This window comes from Sarcophilus harrisii, chromosome 2 (genome assembly GCF_902635505.1).
Source record: "Sarcophilus harrisii chromosome 2, mSarHar1.11, whole genome shotgun sequence".
Taxonomy (NCBI): Eukaryota; Metazoa; Chordata; class Mammalia; order Dasyuromorphia; family Dasyuridae; genus Sarcophilus; species Sarcophilus harrisii.
Genome location: NC_045427.1, coordinates 249,861,400 through 249,882,042, shown reverse-complemented (window position 1 = coordinate 249,882,042; position 20,643 = coordinate 249,861,400). Strand labels below are relative to the sequence as shown.

At 40.0% G+C, this 20,643-nt stretch overlaps 8 non-coding genes across 8 annotated transcripts; 3 read left to right on the top strand and 5 right to left on the bottom strand.

Moving 5' to 3' along the window:
• The first annotated feature begins 3,687 nt into the window (after positions 1 to 3,687).
• On the top strand, positions 3,688 to 3,778 carry TRNAY-GUA. The gene is given in 2 exon segments: positions 3,688 to 3,724; positions 3,743 to 3,778. It is a non-coding gene; the product is annotated as a tRNA-Tyr (tRNA).
• Positions 3,779 to 4,321: 543 nt separating this feature from the next.
• TRNAY-GUA lies at positions 4,322 to 4,413 on the top strand. The gene is given in 2 exon segments: positions 4,322 to 4,358; positions 4,378 to 4,413. It is a non-coding gene; the product is annotated as a tRNA-Tyr (tRNA).
• Positions 4,414 to 6,499: 2,086 nt separating this feature from the next.
• On the bottom strand, positions 6,500 to 6,571 carry TRNAP-UGG. Its single transcript has one exon. It is a non-coding gene; the product is annotated as a tRNA-Pro (tRNA).
• A 2,209-nt stretch (positions 6,572 to 8,780) lies between these two features.
• On the bottom strand, positions 8,781 to 8,872 carry TRNAY-GUA. The gene is given in 2 exon segments: positions 8,781 to 8,816; positions 8,836 to 8,872. It is a non-coding gene; the product is annotated as a tRNA-Tyr (tRNA).
• A 543-nt stretch (positions 8,873 to 9,415) lies between these two features.
• On the bottom strand, positions 9,416 to 9,506 carry TRNAY-GUA. Its single transcript is given in 2 exon segments — positions 9,416 to 9,451; positions 9,470 to 9,506. It is a non-coding gene; the product is annotated as a tRNA-Tyr (tRNA).
• A 2,857-nt stretch (positions 9,507 to 12,363) lies between these two features.
• Positions 12,364 to 12,436, bottom strand: TRNAT-UGU. The gene has a single exon. It is a non-coding gene; the product is annotated as a tRNA-Thr (tRNA).
• A 1,885-nt stretch (positions 12,437 to 14,321) lies between these two features.
• On the top strand, positions 14,322 to 14,393 carry TRNAP-AGG. The gene has a single exon. It is a non-coding gene; the product is annotated as a tRNA-Pro (tRNA).
• Positions 14,394 to 19,936: 5,543 nt separating this feature from the next.
• Positions 19,937 to 20,028, bottom strand: TRNAY-GUA. Its single transcript is given in 2 exon segments — positions 19,937 to 19,972; positions 19,992 to 20,028. It is a non-coding gene; the product is annotated as a tRNA-Tyr (tRNA).
• Positions 20,029 to 20,643: the final 615 nt, after the last annotated feature.

Below are 20,643 nucleotides of genomic sequence, written 5' to 3'. Positions count from 1 at the left end.
GTTTTGCTGAAGTTGCTAATTATTTCAACTATTTTTAAAGTTCTTTTCTAGGATTCTTTCAGTGTGCCATCATATTGTCTGCAAAGAATGACTGTTTTGTTTCTTCATTGCCTATCCTAATTGCTTCAGTTTTGTCCTTCTTATTATTGTAGTCAGCATTTCTAGAAAACTATTGAATAGTAGTGAAAATAGCTATTGTGGCTTCATACCAGATATTACTGGAAAGGCTCCCTCAGCAAACATGATGATTTTAGGTAGATACTACTTAACATTTTAAGGAAGCTTGGCTTCTTCCTAAGTTTTCCAGTATTTTAAATAGGAATAAGTATTGTATTTCATCAAAAACCTTTTTTTTTTTTTTTTTTTTTTTTTTTTTACATCTATTGAGATAATCATATGTTCTTTGTTGGTCTTGTTATTGATAGGTTCAACTATGTTGGTTCTAGTCCGAATATGAAACCATTTCTATATTCCTGGTGTAAATCCCACCTGATCATTATATATGATATTTCTAATATATTAGTATAATCTTCTTGATAGTATTTAGTTAGGTCTTTTTTTTTTTTTTAATTTACATCAATGTTCATTAGAGAAATTAAATTTATAGTTTTCTTTCTTTGTTTTTTCTCTTCCTGTTTTAAGTATCAGCACCATATTTCTGTTGTAAAATAAATTTGCTAGAACTCCTTTACTTATTTTTTCAGTAGTTTCTATAGTATCAGAATTAATTGTTCTTTAAATTTAGTTGTTGTTCGGTCATTCAGGTATGTCAAACCTTTTATGACTACATGGACAACAAGCCTTTCTATCCTCCACTATCTCTCAAAGTCTGTTCAAGTTCATGTTCATTGGTTCTATGTTACTATCTATCCATCTCATTTCATGGGAAAGTAAATGCCCCATGTGTATTGTTATAAGGCTTGCTAGTCCTGAGACAACTTTGACATTCTCCTCTTAAAGAGAATTTATGCATGGAAACCATTGCTATAAGATTGGGCAGAAAATACACTGACAATAAAAAAAAAAAAAATTAAGATTAATACAGCTCTGTCCAAGAATATCTTGTCAATTACCTATTTGTCTTTTCTTGGACCCGTGTAACTCAAAAATTCCCCGAGTTCCCTTAACTTCAACAAAAAATCTACCAGTTCCAAATGGCCAACAAAATGAGGACTTAAGTGTCCTACTCTCAGAAGGCTGCGTGGGAGTAGAACTCCCCTTCTCAGAAGCCATTGCTGCCTCCCTGGGAGGCACTTCCTTGAAAGCACATGTCCCCTCATGAAAGCATGCTGCACCCATGAAACTTTCCATCTGTATGGTCCTGTGGTTTGTCTTTCCCCTCCTCCAAAGGAATATGAAGGTTTTTTCCCTAGGATCTAGAAACCGGAATGTGTGCAAAAGGAGTCATTTGAGGAGATGCTAAAAGTTTAGGGGCTGAAATGATTTGTATGTTTGAGTTGCGTTTTTAGTCTCTCCCTCTTTTCTTCTTCCCTTCCTTCTTTTCCATCCCTCCTGATAAGTGGTAATTCAAACTTGAGCATGAACTGGTCCCCATTGTTAAGACACATTCTTCAAGGCATTTGCTCTCCTTAGTTTATTTTCCCCAGGCTTCTGGCCCAGGGATCTTTTCCCAGACATAAATAAGGTCCCTGACAGGAACTTCTCCTATTAACACATATTTCCAGTGAAGGGCATGAGCACTAGTTCACTCTTGGAAAGCAAGGATCAAAGTGGGGAACTTCTGTCTTCTCAAACACGATTTTCTTATAATGGTAGGAACAGAAAACAGGTTAAGGGGAAACACAAAGCTCAATAAAGTTTTGCATTTTCTTCGTACTCAAATATAGAGCTATTAAAAAAAAACTTTATTAAAGTTACTCAAAACTTTCTTCTCATCTCCTTTTATTAAGTCGAATTGAATTCACTATGCCACTATGATTTTGTTTTTCAAATTCAAACATTCCTTTACTTGATATGGTGTTCAGGGTAAGTTTCTTTTACTCTTATTAGTTAATTTCCTTCCTTAATTTTAGTGACCAGTGGAGACCCAGAATATGAGTGATTTCAGAGACCTGATGCTGTGAATTATCCCAAATCCAGGTTGAGAAATATGATTATAGAGAAGAGGAAACATATTTGTTAAACCCCAACTCTGTGGCAGGCACAAGCTACTCTGTGGTTAAGAACAAATGACTCTCACAGTAACTCTGGAAAGTAGATGGCATTATCTCCATTTTACAATTGACAAAATTCTGTCAGACAATTGATTTGCTCAAGGTCACATAGTTATCTCAAGCTATGATAGCACAGAGATGCAATCTCAAGCAGAATTTGAATTCAAGTCTTAACTGATTTCATTCCCAACAGTTCTAACTACTGTGCAAACTACACAAAGAAAAACTCAAGAGTGAGAATATCAAAAGCATAGAGCGGCGTCAAATACAACAATATTGTAAAACCACAAATCTCAGCGAATATTCCCACCTGCATGCATGAAGGGAAATTTTCTAGTCCTGGAGTTCCCCTACAGCAATGAAATCCCAGGTCCATCTCACTCCTAATCCCTATTCATCATTGCCCCCATAATTACAGCATTCTTTCAAGGGAAAGTGATTCAGAAGCCAAAAGTTCCCACCTCTCTCACCTAGCCAAGATTTGTTTACTATCCTATGCTCCCTAAGCTGACAAGCGGAGGACTGGATAAAGGTTTAACTGAGAACATGTAGCACATATTCAAACTATTACACGTACGAAGAAGAAAGTTAATTTTTTCTGGGAATTTAAGATCCAGAAACCTGAACGTGTGCAAAAGGAGTCATTCGGGGAGATGCTAAAAGTTTAGGGTTAGACACATTCTTCAAGGCATTTGCTCTCCTTATTCCAGAATACACATATTCCCTGGATCACTTGTTTGACTTTGCCAATGGCCCAGCAGCTATTGAGAGGGGCGTTTGTCCATTTCTTCGTTCGCTCGTAGTTAGTTCGCTGGTTCATCCATTTAACAGCATCGTTAAGGTGCCTTGTCTTGTGCTAATAGGTGCCAGATCCCGGCGCCCAGATTGGCTCTGGGTATATAAAGACGAAAACGAAACCGTGCTCGCCCCTTGATTGTAATGTGTCCCTCTCCTTTGCAGCAAATAATTTTGCTCTTGTGACATCCAGTATCTACAGGTTCTTTCTGGACACCTATAGTCCACCCGAGACTTTGGGTGTGATTAGGATCACACCCAAGAAAGGAAAGAAAATTTTAAAAGAAAGGAAAATTATGCAAAGAAACCGGAGCGAGGCGAGGAAGGAACTGGGCACATGAATGGAGATTGAAAGAAAGGCGTTGGGAAGCAAGGAAAGTGACCGAGCCCTGGTTTTGTACTGGTTCCAAGTGTTTTCCAAGAGAGTTGAAGGCAACGGAAAGAAGGTAGTCAGAAGTCCTTGTGTGGTGGACGGCGCTGCGGAAATAGGAAGTGAGCTGATATTTGGAGGGAGAAAGGAAAAGAGACACCATCGGCAGGCGTGAAGAGGGTGGCAAGCGTTTGGACTGCGGCTGGGAGCAGGTGGAAAACATGCTCTTAAGCCGGGTATCCCCAAGGGCATAATTTTCTGGATTGGAAAGAGGACCAAAACAAGATAGGGCACCAACCAGTCTCACTCCTTTAAAAGAAGATGCCTAGGTATTAAGACTATGTGCACCCTTCGATAGCTCAGTTGGTAGAGCGGAGGACTGTAGTGACACTTATCCCTAGCTATCCTTAGGTCGCTGGTTCGACTCCGGCTCGAAGGAAGTGTCTCCTTTTGGACACGTCTCATACTTGGACTGCTTCTCAGGAAATCCTCCTTGTGAGGAGCCACTTTTGACCAACGCTCAACAGGGCCTCGGAAGTTCCAGGAAGCCTCGGAAGAAAACAACCAGCATCTCCTTGCCTCACCGTCTCTCTACTGGAGGCAAATAGCCCACAAACGCCAACCGCGACCCTTTCGTCACGCTCCCCCAAAGGGCTAGCGAACCTTTGCACTGAACTGAAACCTAACTGGCTTGTTTTAAGATCCTTGGAGATTCCATTTTTGAGGTAGGCCGAGCTGTGGTCTCTAGGGGAGAACTCGGCACGTGTAAGAAATGCATAAATATCTGTGAAGACAAAAGGAAAGAAAGGGAATTTGAGAGGGAAGACATAAGAAAGGAAGGTTTGAAAGAAGGACAAGGAAGAACGAATTAGCGGTAGGGCTGGTTTCCGTGGGTGCACAGAAAAGTTGAAAGAACCCAGGGGCAGGACTGGCATTTCTCTCATTTTTCAAGTAGATAGAGTGGTAGAAGTTTGTTATTCCCCCTTCGATAGCTCAGCTGGTAGAGCGGAGGACTGTAGTGGTTAAACACCTGTGGTCATCCTTAGGTCGCTGGTTCGATTCCGGCTCGAAGGAGGTGTGGGAACCTATTTTGAGCTTTCACTCATTCACAGCCCATGTCACCCCGATACTTCACAGAATAGGAAAAGAGGGGCAATGGATTGGTGGACCAAGAACACATACCTTCTCAGAGGCAATTGAATCTTGAGACTATTAAGTCGCTTTGGGTTTAGTTACAGCAGATCGATTGCTCTCATTATTACTGTTCCCTGCTCCAATGTTTTATTTATTTATTTTTTTTATTTTACGTCTCAATTCCATAGCGTTGTTTTACAAGATGAAGAAAGAAGCATGAGAGATCTTGAGGAAGATCAGAACAAGTCAAGTCCAAAGCAGCACAAGTGGATTGCGGGAACTTGGAAGCAGGAAGACGACACTAATGAAAACATTTGAGATGATGGCCCTGAGTGACTCAGTCGAAACCTTTAATTTCTTGTATAATTGATATCTGATGCGGGAGAGAAGGAATTTGGAATTCAAATTGGTTTTAAATGAATGCTAAAAATAAATGAATTGATTAATTTTTTTAAAAATCATGATGAATCTTTGAAGGGGAAATGATGTCCTCTGGGGAGTGGAAGGTTTCTGCAAGAATTGCAGCAGGAAAGCGGTTATGCTAGCTGTGTTCTACCCTACTGTAGGCGTTTCCTATATCGTCAGTGTTGCAAGTACAGAAGAAGGCTCTGAACTTTATTTTGTCCTTATTCATCCTTCTTAACTTGCAAAGGACTAATGACAACATGATGTTTGGTGTTAAGGTACAAAGTGTTTGCCTGTGATCTATCAATTCTTGGGAAAGTGCAGTCTACTTACTAGCTTTATTTGGTAAGCACCACCAAATTCAAGGAGAATTCCACTATCCAAGTTTTAGGGTTTTAGAAACAAAGGGGAGGATAAAGAGGTGACATATAGAACGAGAAGTTATGGCATATGAATATAATGGAATTATTATTATTATTATTGTTCTTCTTCTATACGAAATGACGAACAGGCTGATTTCAGAAAAGACTGAAAAGACTTACATGAACTGATGCTAAGTGAAGTGAATAAAACCAAGAGAATATTGTACACAGCAACAAAATTTTGTGATGATCAACTATGATGGACTTGGCTCTTTTCAAACAAGGTTATTCAAGACAATTCCCATAGACGTGATGGAAAGGGTCATCCTCATCCAGAGAGAAATCTATGGAGACTGAATGTGAATCAAAGTACAGTATTTTCATCTTTTGTTGTTGTTATTGTTATTTGTTTCCCTGTTTTTTCCCCCTTTCTCCTGTTTTTCTCCCTTTGATTTGATTTTTCTCGCTCAGCAATGACAAATGTTGAAATATATTTAGAGCAATTGTTATATAGAGTAAGGGGAAAAGAGGGAAGGTGGGAGAAAAAATTGGAACATGAAGTTTTGGAAGAGTGAATGGTAAAAAAAAAACCAAAAAACAACAGTGGAATTGGTTCGGTTCACAAAACAAAATAGTCAATAACTATAGCAATCTAGTGTTTGACAAACCCAAAGACCCCATATTTTGCGTTAAGAACTCACTATATACGATTACCAATTCTGATGGACTTGACTCTTTCGGACAATGAGATGAGTGAGACCAGTTCCAGTGATTTTGTTTGTGATGAAGAGAATCATCTATACCCAGGGAGAGGACTATGGGAACTAAGTGTGGACCACAACATAGCATTTTCAATCTTTTTGTTGTTCTCTTGCATATTGTTTTCTTTTTCATCTTTTCCCATTTTTGATCTGATTTTTGTTGTGGAGCAAGATATCTGTATTAATATGTATAGATATATCGGATTTAACATATATTTTAATATATTTAACATATTTTGGATTACTTGCTATCTATGAAGAAAGAAGGAAGGAAGGAAGGAAGGAAGGAAGGAAGGAAGGAAGGAAGGAAGGAAGGAAGGAAGGAAGGAAGGAAAGAAAGAAAACTCATAAGTCTTTTTCGAACTCCAGATCCTATTTAAATTTTCTCGGTAACTAGGAACGTCTGAAGGCTGGAGGGTCTTCTGGAAGGGTGTCTGAATACAAGTATCTGCGTAGCTGAAGAAATTTCTGGTCATAGTATTCGTGAAAAGAAAAGTTGGGCTCGTCCGGGATTTGAACCCGGGACCTCTCGCACCCAAAGCGAGAATCATACCCCTAGACCAACGAGCCCCGCCAGTTAGTAGAATCCTTCCTCCCCAGCCTTTCAGAAGATCCATAATTTAGCATACTTGCGGAATTTTCTTTTTCGTCATACAGACGATTTTCTCAGAACGTTTTCTCTTCTTCCTTTTCCATCATTTTCCCGTCCAACTTAACTCACCTTTCACATTTTCAGCACGCGCCACCATCGTTCTTTTTCTGAAAAAGACACAAACGCATACTTCAAACTTCTACAGGACAGACAGAGATTCCCTGGATACTTTATACAACCTTTCTGTCCTGTTCAGTGTCTACCTGGAAACAGGCGCTTAGTAAATATGGCATCTCCAACCGTTATAAAGGGACAAGAACATCTGCTTCCATCCTTAATCCAATAAACATAGTCAATTTTACACGCTTTCCCTCAAACTACTCCTATCTCAACATCTCAACTTCCCTCCTGAAGATTATTAGACAACAATCAGGACTCTTTTTCATTCTCTCCATTAACATAGAGATTAACGTAAATAGTACAGATTTAAAATCTACTGAAACCTCTCCCACTTTGACCGCTGTTGCTTCAAATAGTGAGAGAGGCTCTAGCTTCTTTTTACTCAGCTCTCTTTTTTTGTCTCCCTCTTCCCACCCTATCCAACCTGCCTAAACCCCCATTCATTCTCTACGATTTTATCTTCGTATTCCGGATGATTTCAGTCTGTCACCTTAAGTCTAGGTGCGTCCTTTTGATTCTTGAGTAGGCTACAGGATTACCTTGGAGGCTTAAGGAGATCCCAGGACTCAGGGACTACAGAAGAGGGTTCCCATGTCAGCTAAGGTGGTCAGTGGGACTCTTGTCCACACTTGTTCACACTAACCTAGGATCATAAATCTGGATCGAGTTCGTAGGGACTTTTGCAAACACTTTACATATAATATATCATTAAATCTTGTGATAGTAACCAGTGTGATCCTGGGTCCTTTATTTAACCTCTATGAGTCTCATTTCTTCATCGGTAAAATAGGGACAATAATGACTGAGGTGGGTATCATTGGTATTATAATACCTGCGTTTGCTTTTAGAGTCATTATTGTCGTCGTTTTACGATAAAGAAACTAAGATTCAGAGGGGTTGTCAGCTCAGTACCATATCAACTTATAACACAGGCAACACTCCAAGCAATGTCTCCATGACTGCAAGTCCAATATTCTTTCTATTAATCAACTAAGGATCCAGTTTGATGAACAAGACAGTGGAGTGGGAAATTCACTCTATCCGTCCTCCAAAAAATCTTGGGATTCTTCCAAAGTTTAGTTCCTAGTGCCTGGAAGAAGTGGACAGAAACTTCCAGTCAAATCTTTGAGTAGTTCGTGCATTTCCTACCTCTTTTGTGCACTATTATAGCCTAAAGACTCTATTTTGTGTTGTGGCATTGTAAACATGAGTGTTTGTGGCTGATACTTGGGAACAAAGAGAGCAATTATTTGATGAGAACTATTCTACACTTAGCTTTATAACCTGGATGTGTTCCTGCAGATCTTGTTTTTTTACCTTATAAAGAAAGAGTCCTTTCTGCTATTAAATGAGCTGAATAATCCGTACTTTTTAAAAAAAAATAGAATTTCATTTGCATGATAGAAATTCATGCAAATTATCATGCAATTTGATAGAATTTCTGTAATTTCATACAAAAGAGCACTTCACTTCTTGGAGGGGCGGGAGTGGGGAGTGAGGAGGAGAAATGGAAAGAGACACAAGTTCATTACACTTAACTTAATATTTCAGAAAACAAAAATCTTAGCCATCCTAGCGCTGTCATCTGCGTCTTCGATACGCAGCTTTCCGCACGCATCTAATTCATTTTGTTGTTGATTAAAATAATGTACATCACAGAATCAGAGACAGATACCTGGACATTACCCTCAAAAGAGGACATGATACTTCCTGTTTTCCATACGGCAAGAAGACGAGGGAACTATAGAATTATTCTACTTGGCAAAGTACATTTATTCAATCCTCCTCAGAGCCTGGAGTTGCATTCCCTCCAAGTGTACGGAAGATAACAAAGGATGGATAGGTGATAGGTTAGTTTATTGTCCCTCAAGATTCAGTTGCCTTTGAGGATCTAGTTAGACAAACTTCCCGGTCCACCAGTCCATTGCCCCTCTTTTCCTATTCTGTGAAGTGTCGGGGTGACATGGGGCTGTGAATGAGTGAATGCTCAAAATAGATTCCCACACCTCCTTCGAGCCGGAATCGAACCAGCGACCTAAGGATGACCACAGGTGTTTAACCACTACAGTCCTCCGCTCTACCAGCTGAGCTATCGAAGGGGGAATAACAAACTTCTACCACTCTATCTACTTGAAAAATGAGAGAAATGCCAGTCCTGCCCCTGGGTTCTTTCAACTTTTCTGTGCACCCACGGAAACCAGCCCTACCGCTAATTCGTTCTTCCTTGTCCTTCTTTCAAACCTTCCTTTCTTATGTCTTCCCTCTCAAATTCCCTTTCTTTCCTTTTGTCTTCACAGATATTTATGCATTTCTTACACGTGCCGAGTTCTCCCCTAGAGACCACAGCTCGGCCTACCTCAAAAATGGAATCTCCAAGGATCTTAAAACAAGCCAGTTAGGTTTCAGTTCAGTGCAAAGGTTCGCTAGCCCTTTGGGGGAGCGTGACGAAAGGGTCGCGGTTGGCGTTTGTGGGCTATTTGCCTCCAGTAGAGAGACGGTGAGGCAAGGAGATGCTGGTTGTTTTCTTCCGAGGCTTCCTGGAACTTCCGAGGCCCTGTTGAGCGTTGGTCAAAAGTGGCTCCTCACAAGGAGGATTTCCTGAGAAGCAGTCCAAGTATGAGACGTGTCCAAAAGGAGACACTTCCTTCGAGCCGGAGTCGAACCAGCGACCTAAGGATAGCTAGGGATAAGTGTCACTACAGTCCTCCGCTCTACCAACTGAGCTATCGAAGGGTGCACATAGTCTTAATACCTAGGCATCTTCTTTTAAAGGAGTGAGACTGGTTGGTGCCCTATCTTGTTTTGGTCCTCTTTCCAATCCAGAAAATTATGCCCTTGGGGATACCCGGCTTAAGAGCATGTTTTCCACCTGCTCCCAGCCGCAGTCCAAACGCTTGCCACCCTCTTCACGCCTGCCGATGGTGTCTCTTTTCCTTTCTCCCTCCAAATATCAGCTCACTTCCTATTTCCGCAGCGCCGTCCACCACACAAGGACTTCTGACTACCTTCTTTCCGTTGCCTTCAACTCTCTTGGAAAACACTTGGAACCAGTACAAAACCAGGGCTCGGTCACTTTCCTTGCTTCCCAACGCCTTTCTTTCAATCTCCATTCATGTGCCCAGTTCCTTCCTCGCCTCGCTCCGGTTTCTTTGCATAATTTTCCTTTCTTTTAAAATTTTCTTTCCTTTCTTGGGTGTGATCCTAATCACACCCAAAGTCTCGGGTGGACTATAGGTGTCCAGAAAGAACCTGTAGATACTGGATGTCACAAGAGCAAAATTATTTGCTGCAAAGGAGAGGGACACATTACAATCAAGGGGCGAGCACGGTTTCGTTTTCGTCTTTATATACCCAGAGCCAATCTGGGCGCCGGGATCTGGCACCTATTAGCACAAGACAAGGCACCTTAACGATGCTGTTAAATGGATGAACCAGCGAACTAACTACGAGCGAACGAAGAAATGGACAAACGCCCCTCTCAATAGCTGCTGGGCCATTGGCAAAGTCAAACAAGTGATCCAGGGAATATGTGTATTCCAGTCCCTAAACTTTTAGCATCTCCCCGAATGACTCCTTTTGCACACGTTCAGGTTTCTGGATCTTAAATTCCCAGAAAAAATTAACTTTCTTCTTCGTACGTGTAATAGTTTGAATATGTGCTACATGTTCTTAGTTAAACCTTTATCCAGTCCTCCGCTTGTCAGCTTAGGGAGCATAGGATAGTAAACAAATCTTGGCTAGGTGAGAGAGGTGGGAACTTTTGGCTTCTGAATCACTTTCCCTTGAAAGAATGCTGTAATTATGGGGGCAATGATGAATAGGGATTGGGAGTGAGATGGACATGGGATTTCATAGCTGTAGGTCTGCATCTTCCCAGTCAATCAATAAACATTAATTAAGTACCTACTAAATGCCAGGCACTTTGCTAAATTCTGCGGATACAAAAGAGGCAAAACCAGGACAGGCAAAAACCCAGTTCTTGACCTCAAAGATTTTACAATATAACCCAGGGGACCACATACAAACAAATGTATATAAAAGTATATGCAGTATAAACACAAAATAGTTAATGGAGGTAAGGTTCTAGGATTAAAAGGTTTTCGAGAAGTCTTCCCATAGAGAGTGGGATTTTATATGGGATTTAAAGGAAGCCAACGAAGTTTGTAGTGGGAGGGGAAGGGGTGAGGGAGAGCATTCCAGGAATGGCGGAATAGCCAGATAGAATGCCAAGAACTCAGACTTCACAGAACAAGCCAGATGTCAGTGTCACTGGATGGAAGAATCCTTGTTTAGGAGCAAAACACAAAAAGACTGAAAAAGTAGATCGGGGTTAGTTATGAAGAATTTTGAAAGTCAGAGTGAGTGATATGATCTATGATGTGGGGTTTGTAACCAAATGATGGCAAGCACCAAAAGTTGAGTTCAGTCATGTGACATTCACAATGACCATTCTCTTTGGCAAAAGGTAGATTTATTTAGGGGAACACTTACAGACAAAATGGAGTAAAATAGACACCGGGAGTGGTAAATATTAAATAGGGTTGGGAGAACATATGAAAGACAAGTTCCTCAGTGGAGCTCACAAATACATAATAGAAAGGGAGCACCATATGAGGTTGGGGCATGTTCTTAGCTGGCAGGTTTAAATCCTGAAAGGGATTTAGCTTCCCCAAAGAGTTAGTTGTAAGGAGAAATGGCGTTGGAAAGCATAATGAAGTTAGGGGAGATACCAAGTGGTATGGGGGGAAGGGGAAGGGGAAAGACACCACCAGGCAGAATGCCGAGGCAGACTGACCTGAAGTAATGTGGCAGCAAAAGTGGCCCATAAATTGCTTCATAGGGAAATTTTAGCCTTAGGGTCTTTTCATAACTTGGATTTCTGTCTAGATCACCTTTAGAGGGTAAGACCAAGGAACTAAACAGATCTCCATTATCAGAATCTTTTTCCTCTTTGTCTAAGGGATGAATTTTAATCAATTCTGCTAATCACAGCTATCATTGAAGAGCTCAGCAACTGGACTCTGCGTTTGATCTTGGAAGCAATAAGAAGCCACTGGAATTTATTTGGGGTGGGTGGGGGGCGTGTTGACGAGATCTGAATTTACCTTTGGAAATAATCACCTAAGTGGCTGAATGGAAGATGTATTGAATTGGGCAGCCAAACCCAACAGCTGGCTATTCAACCAAAGTAGACAAAGGAATAGTCAAATGGGAGGAAAATCAGCCGAGAGTAATGTTTGGAAAACCTAGAAGAGAAGAGAATATTAAGACTTCAGAATTTCAGAGGCTTCAGAAAGATCAAGGAGAATGAAGCTTGAGAAAGTAGGATTAACAAGGTACTTGATAAATGTTTATCAAATAGAATCGAAAGCGAAGACAACACTCCAGATATGGTTTTCAACAAGGGTAGAGTATAGAGATACTAACAGCACAACTCTTATTTCAGCTATAAAAAAAAAAAAGGAGGACTTTCCTCGCCAAAACAGTGTAATTATACTGAGAAAGCTCAAGGAATACTTCAAGTACCCAGAGAATGATATGAGAGTGAAGTTCTGTCAAATGGCAAGTGAAAGGAAAATTTATTAGTAGAAGGCCCCAGCGAGATTTGAACTCGCGACCCCTGGTTTACAAGACCAGTGCTCTAACCCCTGAGCTATGGAGCCCACGGACAGCTCCCTTCCCAAGGCAGCTTTCCAGGAACATTCAACCTGTTATTTCAGGCTTTGCTGGTTCTGTAGTGCGTGTCTATGAACTTGGAGTGGGGAGTGGTGTGTCATTCCCTTCTCTAATCTCAAAGGGAATCCATGGCCCCATGAATCTCGGAAAAATACGAAAAATAGGGCTCCATAACTGTATTTGGTGTGGGTTCCACTCTGTCAAACTCTACAATCAGAAGTGGGCTGAAAAAAGCTCACTTGTGCTCAGATAAAACAATGAACGAGGAAATCGGGAAGACCTAAGTTCTAGTTCAATTTCAGATACATACTACCTGGGATGGTCTACTTATCTAACCTCTGCTTCAATTTCCTTACTTGTAAAATGGAAATCATAAAAGCAAATACTTCCCTGGGTTGTAGTGAGACTCTAACAATATAATATTTCTAATGTGCTTTACAAACCTTTAAAAGTTATGTAAATTGCTAGTAATTATTCTTGTTCTTAAAAAAAAAAAAATCACCCAATACGATACTGAAGCTGCAAAATTAACGTGACTGTTTTGCCTTTGGAAAAATTCAGGTCATTTCGAACTTTGGATTGAGCACAAAGAAGAGACTGACAGGGACAGAGAGATAAGCAGAATTTGATTTGGGAGTTGAAAACTAGTTGGCTTATCCTGCCTAGGCAGTATAGGGATTGTATCCAAAAGGATATGTCATATATTTTAGTCCTTGGACTTCATAGAAGTTCATTAAATAGTTATTGAATGGGGATAACAATATATGTTCTATGTACCTTGACATATAAATGTAAATTATGATAAATTAAAAAAAAAAAAAAGAAAAGAAAAGAAAACTAGTTGGCTTGTTAGAGTGTGGGATGAAGAAATAAGTAAGATGCCTTAGGTCGGTCACTTAACTACCTAAGTAAGCCTCCGTTTTCTCATCTGTACCTTTGTACAGATGTACAGAAAAGCTAAGTTGAACTCAATGGCCCTTGAGATCCTTGCCAGCTTTTGACTTAGATCTATGATCTATAATCTGGACTAAAGTGGACAAGCGTAGACAGGAATCCCATTGTTAATCCCACATTAAATTCCTGTCTACATCTGTCTGACTCCGGAGCCCTTTTCTCTTGCTGTCTCCTGAAGTGGCCAGGATGAGCCCTTAGCTACTCGAGATATAGAAAACTATACACTGATCTAAAAGTAAACACACTGAAATCATCTCAGGAGGATAGCCAGGTCTCAAAGAATGATGGAGGTTTAAGCAGGAAGAAAATGAGAAATAAGGAGGTCGAAATGTGTTAGTCTGGTCCATTAATTCAAAAAACAATGGTCCTTTGAACATTGACATGGTCAAGGTATCATTTGACTCTGGATCCATCCCGTTTTCTTCATAGTCTATGTTAAAGGAGAGTTTGAAAGGTCTTAAGCGTTACCTAATACTCTTGGTAGTGAGTGAGGTTGAGGTTGAGATAATTGGGAAGAACCCTGTAAGCTTGGCTGTTATGGAGCTAAGGATGGGTGCTGCTAGTGCTCCTGTCTCCTCATTGCAATTCGAGAGACCAGAATTTGTTAAGCGTGTTTCCAGGGCAAGTATGTTGAAGAGAAAGAATGTAAACTGTCCACTAGGGTCCCTTTTGAGCAGGAGATTGAAATATGCGTTGTGTTTTTTCCAGAGAGAGCTATAGTGAAGGTATAGTGGACCATGAGGGACATGTGGGGAAGTGAGTATAAGGTGAACGGAAGAGTAGCCGAAGGGGAGAAGAGAACAGTTTTAGGGAACCTTCAGAATAGTGATTCTCCAAAAAATCAAATATTTCTTCCAGGATAACCGGGGCGGGACTGTTCTTACGCACTTCAGGGGGGAGATTCAACATCCAACATGTGGCTCGTTGGTCTAGGGGTATGATTCTCGCTTAGGGTGCGAGAGGTCCCGGGTTCAAATCCCGGACGAGCCCATGCCTTTTTGGAAAACTGTTTAAGAATAATGACCCCTTCCTCTCACACCTTGCATGCTTCTTTCTCACTCGCAGAATATTTGTCCAGCTGTGTTCTGAACTAGCACCTCCAAACTCCTGGGGAACTTTCTATTGATAAAGAGCTCGTTCAACGGAAAGGAGTAAAACATATTATGTATGTATATGTTCTTCTCTCCTCCCTTCAGGTAACTTGAGAAAAGCTAAAGTAACTTCTAACCATAAGTGAAGTCGAACATATCCAGGCTGACCAGTGTGACAATCAGATTAGTGCAAAGTTCTCCCTCCACTACCATGCATACCTTCACTGGCAACAGCACTGAGATCCAGAAGCTCTTCAAGCACATCTCAGAGCAGTTCACTTTCATGTTCCGAAGGAAGGCCTTCCTTTACTGGTATACAAGGGAGGGGATGGAAGAGATGGAATTCAACTAGGCTGTGAGGTACATGAATGATCTGATAGCTGAGTACCAACAATATCAGGATGCCACTGCTGAAGAGGAAGAGGATTTCCGGGAGGAGGAAGAGGAGGCAAGGAGAAATACTCTGCCACCACCTCAGCCTTCTCCACTATCCCAATATTCTTTTCCCATCACCCTTTTCCTCTAAAGTTTGAATTTTCTGCTTTCATCATCTTTTTCTCCTCTGTGAGTGCTGAGCTCTTTGCCCTTTATTCTTCCTTCCTTATGACCTTGTCACTTCAGTAATGCATTCTTTTGCTCCCCATTCCCGGATTACTCTCCAAGAAGTAGAATGTCCCCAACCCAGAGTCTCTATTTAGGGGTCTTTGTGCCCACTAAGTGCCCTGAACTAAAACGGTGACCAAGAGAGGGGAAAAAAAACACACACACACAACTCTTGGCTTCCCTTGATGAAGAAGTGAACAAGCAACAGGATTGTTCGGGATTTGAAGCGAAGATCTCTCTCCCCCTAAGCGAGAATCATGCCCTACACGAAGGGCCCTCAAATTTTTTAAATAGGGAGCCAGTTTACTGTCCCTCAGACTGTTGGAGAGCCGGACTATATTAAAAACAAAACTTTGTTTTGTGGGTCTTTAAATAAAGAAACTTCATAGCCCTGGGTGAGGGGGATAAACGTCCTCAGCTGCCGCATCCGGCCAATGAGCTGTAGTTTGAGGACCCCACCTAGACCAACTTGCTATGCCAAAATCCTTTTGTATCCCCCCAGAAGTGCATGAGAACAGTTACACCACAGTTATTTCTAATGTCTAATTTTCTGTGTTACCACCTTACTCTTCCTATTATCCTTCATATTGTGAATATTTGAATGTTGAATTCCTATTATTGGTTTCACCACCAAATACAGCTAGATATCTTTGTAAAAATAGGCCAAATACTTCCATTATGCCAACCCTTTTTTTTTTTTAATAACTTTTTATTGACAGAACCCATGCCAGGGTAATTTTTTTTACAACATTATCCCTTGCACTCACTTCTGTTCCGATTTTTCCCCTCCCTCCCTCCACCCCCTCCCCCAGATGGCAAGCAGTCCTATACATGTTAAATAGGTTACAGTGTATCCTAGATACAATATATGTGTGCAGAACCGAACAGTTCTCTTGTTGCACAGGGAGAATTGGATTCAGAAGGTATAAATAACCCGGGAAGAAAAACAAAAATGCAAGCAGTTTACATTCATTTCCCAGTGTTCTTTCTTTGGGTGTAGCTGCTTCTGTCCATCCTTGATCAATTGAAACTGAGTTAGATCTCTTTGTCGAAGAAATCCACTTCCATCAGAATACATCCTCATACAGTATTGTTGTTGAGGTATATAATGATCTCCTGATTCTGCTCATTTCACTCAGCATCAGTTCATGTAAGTCTCTCCAATCCTCTCTGTATTCATCCTGCTGGTCATTTCTTACAGAACAATAATATTCCATAACATTCATATACCACAATTTACTCAACCATTCTCCAATTGATGAGCATCCATTCATTTTCCAGCTTCTGGCCACTACAAACAGGGCTGCCACAAACATTTTGGCACATACAGGTCCCTTTCCCTTCTTGAGTATCTCTTTGGGGTATAAGCCCAGTAGAAACACTGCTGGATCAAAGGGTATGCACAGTTTGATAACTTTTTGAGCATAGTTCCAAATTCTCTCCAGAATGGCTGGATGTGTTCACAATTCTACCAACAATGTATCAGTGTCCCTGTTTTCCCACATTCCCTCCAACATTCCTTGCTATCTTTCCCTGTCATTCTAGCCAAGCTGACAGGTGTGTAGTGGTATCTCAGAGTTGTCTTAATTTGCATTTCTCTGATTAATAATGATTTGGAGCATCTTTTCATATGGCTAGAAATAGTTTCAGTTTCTTCATCTAAGAATTGTCTGTTCATATCCTTTGACCATTTATCAATTGGAGAATGGCTTGATTTCTTACAAATTAGAGTCAATTCTCTATATATTTTGGAAATGAGACCTTTATCAGAACCTTTAACTGTAAAAATCTTTTCCCAATTTATTGCTTCCCTTCTAATCTTGTCTGCATTAGTTTTGTTTGTATAAAAACTTTTCAATTTGATATAATCAAAATTTTCCATTTTGTGATCAATAATGATCTCTAGTTCTTCTTTGGTCATAAATTCCTTCCTCTTTCACAGATCTGAGAGGTGAACTATCCTATGCTCTTCCAATTTATTTATAAGGTCAGTGCTCTTCTTAAGTATAAATAAATCCCCTTTAACTTCAGGTTTGTGAATTCTTTCACAAGGGATCTGGGACATCGACCAGAGGGGATCTTTTACCCTCAATTCTCACACCTCATCTAAGGCCAAAATTGCATAGATTGAAGAAACAGGACAATTGGAGGAACGGGTCACCCCATGAAAAGGGAACTTTGGCATAACAGTGACCACTTGTTTCTATCTGAATTTGATCCCACTGGACTAAAGCACTGCGAATTTTAGGCAGAATTTTAATGCAGCTCTTCCTAGGCATGAAATTGGTTGAATATTCACTACAAGCTGCACCAAAACTCAATTTCTGTCTTTCTAGCTCACATCCATAAGATTGGCAAAGATATTTTAAAAAAGTAACTATGGCAATGGTCATAAGGACTATGGGAGAGTAGGCACAAGAATTCACTATTGGTTGAACTGTGAAATCATCTAGTCAATCTGTAAAACAAATTGGAACTCTATTCCCAAAGCCACTAAACTGTGCACAGCCTTTGGTCAGCCCATTACGTTACTATACTCTACTAGCATAATAACATAACTAATAGTATACTCTTCTCCCCTCTCCCAATAACATTAAAGAAAGAGGAAAAGGAGTCATTTAAAAGCACTCTTTGTCTCTGTCTCTGTTTATCTATCTTTGCCTGCCTGACTGTCTGTCTAGATGTGTGTGTGTGTGTGTGTTTTTTCCTAGCATTCTTTCTCACAGCAAAGAATTGAAAAAAAGATGGAGACCCATGAAGTGAAAATTGGGTTGAACAAATTATGGTATGTCAACATGAAGGAATATTTTTTATACTCTTAGAGATGATGAAAGTGATGAATTCATAGTAGCTTCAGAAGACTGGCAAGAACTGATGCAGAGTAAAGGAGGCAGAAGTAGGAGAACAATTTATACAATGAATGTAATGCCGGAGAAACTGAGGCAAGATAGAGATTAGAGAATATTTAATAATCTATTAAAGGGAGAGATTTATTGGGACCAAATGGATCCATGTTTGGTCCCAGGGCTGAATGAGGCTATCATCTCCAAGAATCCAGCAAACAATGTTAGTTCTCAATGACCTTTGTACACATGACTCAGACTCAGGCAGGAGCCGAGTCAGGGTACTGAGAGAGTGAACGGGACTCTGACAAGGTGGGGTGAGCCTCCGGAGATGAGATGACATAATCAGGGGAAGGTGGTATCTGACATTCCGATAGCTTGGGATGGGGAGAGGCATTCTGATCATTCTAAAACATAAGATCTTTTATCCTCATCAAATATTCTGAAAAAGAGGGAGGGGAGGTTTGCAGGACTGAGCTTTGAGCTGATTATACTGAAGTAGATAAACTGAGTTAGGACTGGGTCAGGATAATTAGGGAAACTGAGTTAGCACAATAAAAAAGAACTGTGGCATAACATGACTATTGAATTTAAAAAGATAAGTAGGGCAGACTCTAAAATGGAATTAAGTCCAATGAATAAGCAAAGTACCTGAAGAATACATCTTGGCAGAGAGATGATTGATTAGGAATAAAGGATACATTCATCTTCATACAAAGTCAATGTGTTGATTTTTTAATTACTCAATTTATTTATTATAAAAGAAGTTTTTAACTGGAGTGGATCAACGAGAGTTGAGAGATATAATGATAAGGAAACTTTTTTTTTTTTTTTTTTTTTAAGGAAGAATGTATCTTAATTATCTTAGAAAAAAAATACCTAGAAAAAGAGAATAGAAGGAATAAGACAGACAATCATGGCAACATTGAAACCTCCATGTTAATTTGAAATATGTGATTAAAATTGTACACATGAATAATTTACAATTTCCTATTCAGTCCTCCCCCTTCCCCACAATGTTTTTATACAGGGAAGCTCAGTTTTTGTTTGTTTGTTTTTTATATCTGTGAAGTTCATAATACTACTAGTACTAATAAGCATAAGCATACTGACAGGTAGGATGCACAGTACAGAGAGTGCTAGACTTTAAGTCAAGAAAACTCACACTTGCTAGTTGCATAAACTCGAGTAAGTCACAACTTCTGTTTACTTTATTTCTATTGAAACGTCAGTGTCCTTTGATAGATTTGAGCAGGCTGGTTTCCAGTTCAACTCGAAGTAATTGATTGCGTTAGCCCCCTGCAAGGGAAGTTGCAGGAAGCAGAGCTTTCTCTGGAAGATGGAAAGAATCCATCTATCGGAATGTCAGATACCATCTTATCAAGATACTTGTACCCATCTCCAGGGTGCCTTCCCCTGATTATGTCATCTCATCTCCGGAGGCTCACTCCAACTTATCAGACTACCGTTCCCTTTCTCAGTACCCTGATTCCACTCCTGTCTTAGTCTGAGCCATGTGTACATAGGTCATTGAGAACTCACATTGTTTGCTGGATTCTTGGAGATGATAGTCTCATTCAGCCCTGGGACCAAACCATGGATCCATTTGGTCCCAATAAATCTCTCCCTTTAATGGAGAGATCTGCCTGCAAGATATTTTTTCTTCATTAGAAAAAAGGTTGTGGTAAAGAATATTGAGTTCTCCTTTCTTTTTCTTGCTAGACAATCGCGATTAAGTTACTTGTCCAGGATCACAAAGCTAATATCGAGTATCTGAGACAGGATTTGAACTCAGGTACTCTTAGTCTAACTGCCCCCTGCTTCCTTTCCCTGCGACTGCTTTTTTTTTTTTTAACTTCGATTTATATACCTTTTGAAGTTAATGGAAAGGTGAAGCAAACTCTTGATTATTCAAAGGCGCCTAATTTCCTTTCACTTGTATTTTTCAATCACATTTTAGAATCAATTGGAGATATCTTAAACAAAATGCAGCATTTCCTTCGAGCCGGAGTCGAACCAGCGACCTAAGGATACCTAAGTACTTTTTTTTCCTACAGTCCTCCGCTCTACCAACTGAGCTATCGAAGGGTGCATAGGAACATGCTCATCGTACGTTGTATTTTAAAGGTGTGGTACTAGACTGTGCTAAATCATTTCTTTTATTCCACCTCTAAGAAACGTTGCATGTTCAAGTACTCACCATTGATATTTGATTTTTGTAAGAAATGAAATGAGATACAAAGTGTAATAGCCAGTCAAGAAAGAAAGACAAGGAGATACTTTAGAATAAATAATTGAAAGCCTTACCCATGAATTAATTTCCTGAAAATTAGAATGACCCAGATAGAAAATAAGTAAGAAAACAAATATGTAAATAAAACAAAAATATTGAAAAAACCTTTTTTAAAAATTAAAAACAAGCGATTTTGGAAAAGAGGCGAAGGAGAGGTTATCTAGGAATTACTGGACTATCTGAAAATCATAGTCAGAAAAAGTCTGAAAATGATATTTCAAGATATTGTAAATTAAAACTACCTGGAACGCTTAGAAAAAAGGGGGAAAATAAAAAGTGAAAAAATCCATCAGTTACCTCTTGAAAGAAATCCCCAAATGAAAACTCTCAGGAATATCAAGAAAATCTAGTTTCCAAGTTAAAAAAAAATTTCAACTGTCAAAAGCAGAGTCCAACTACCAAGAAGCCAC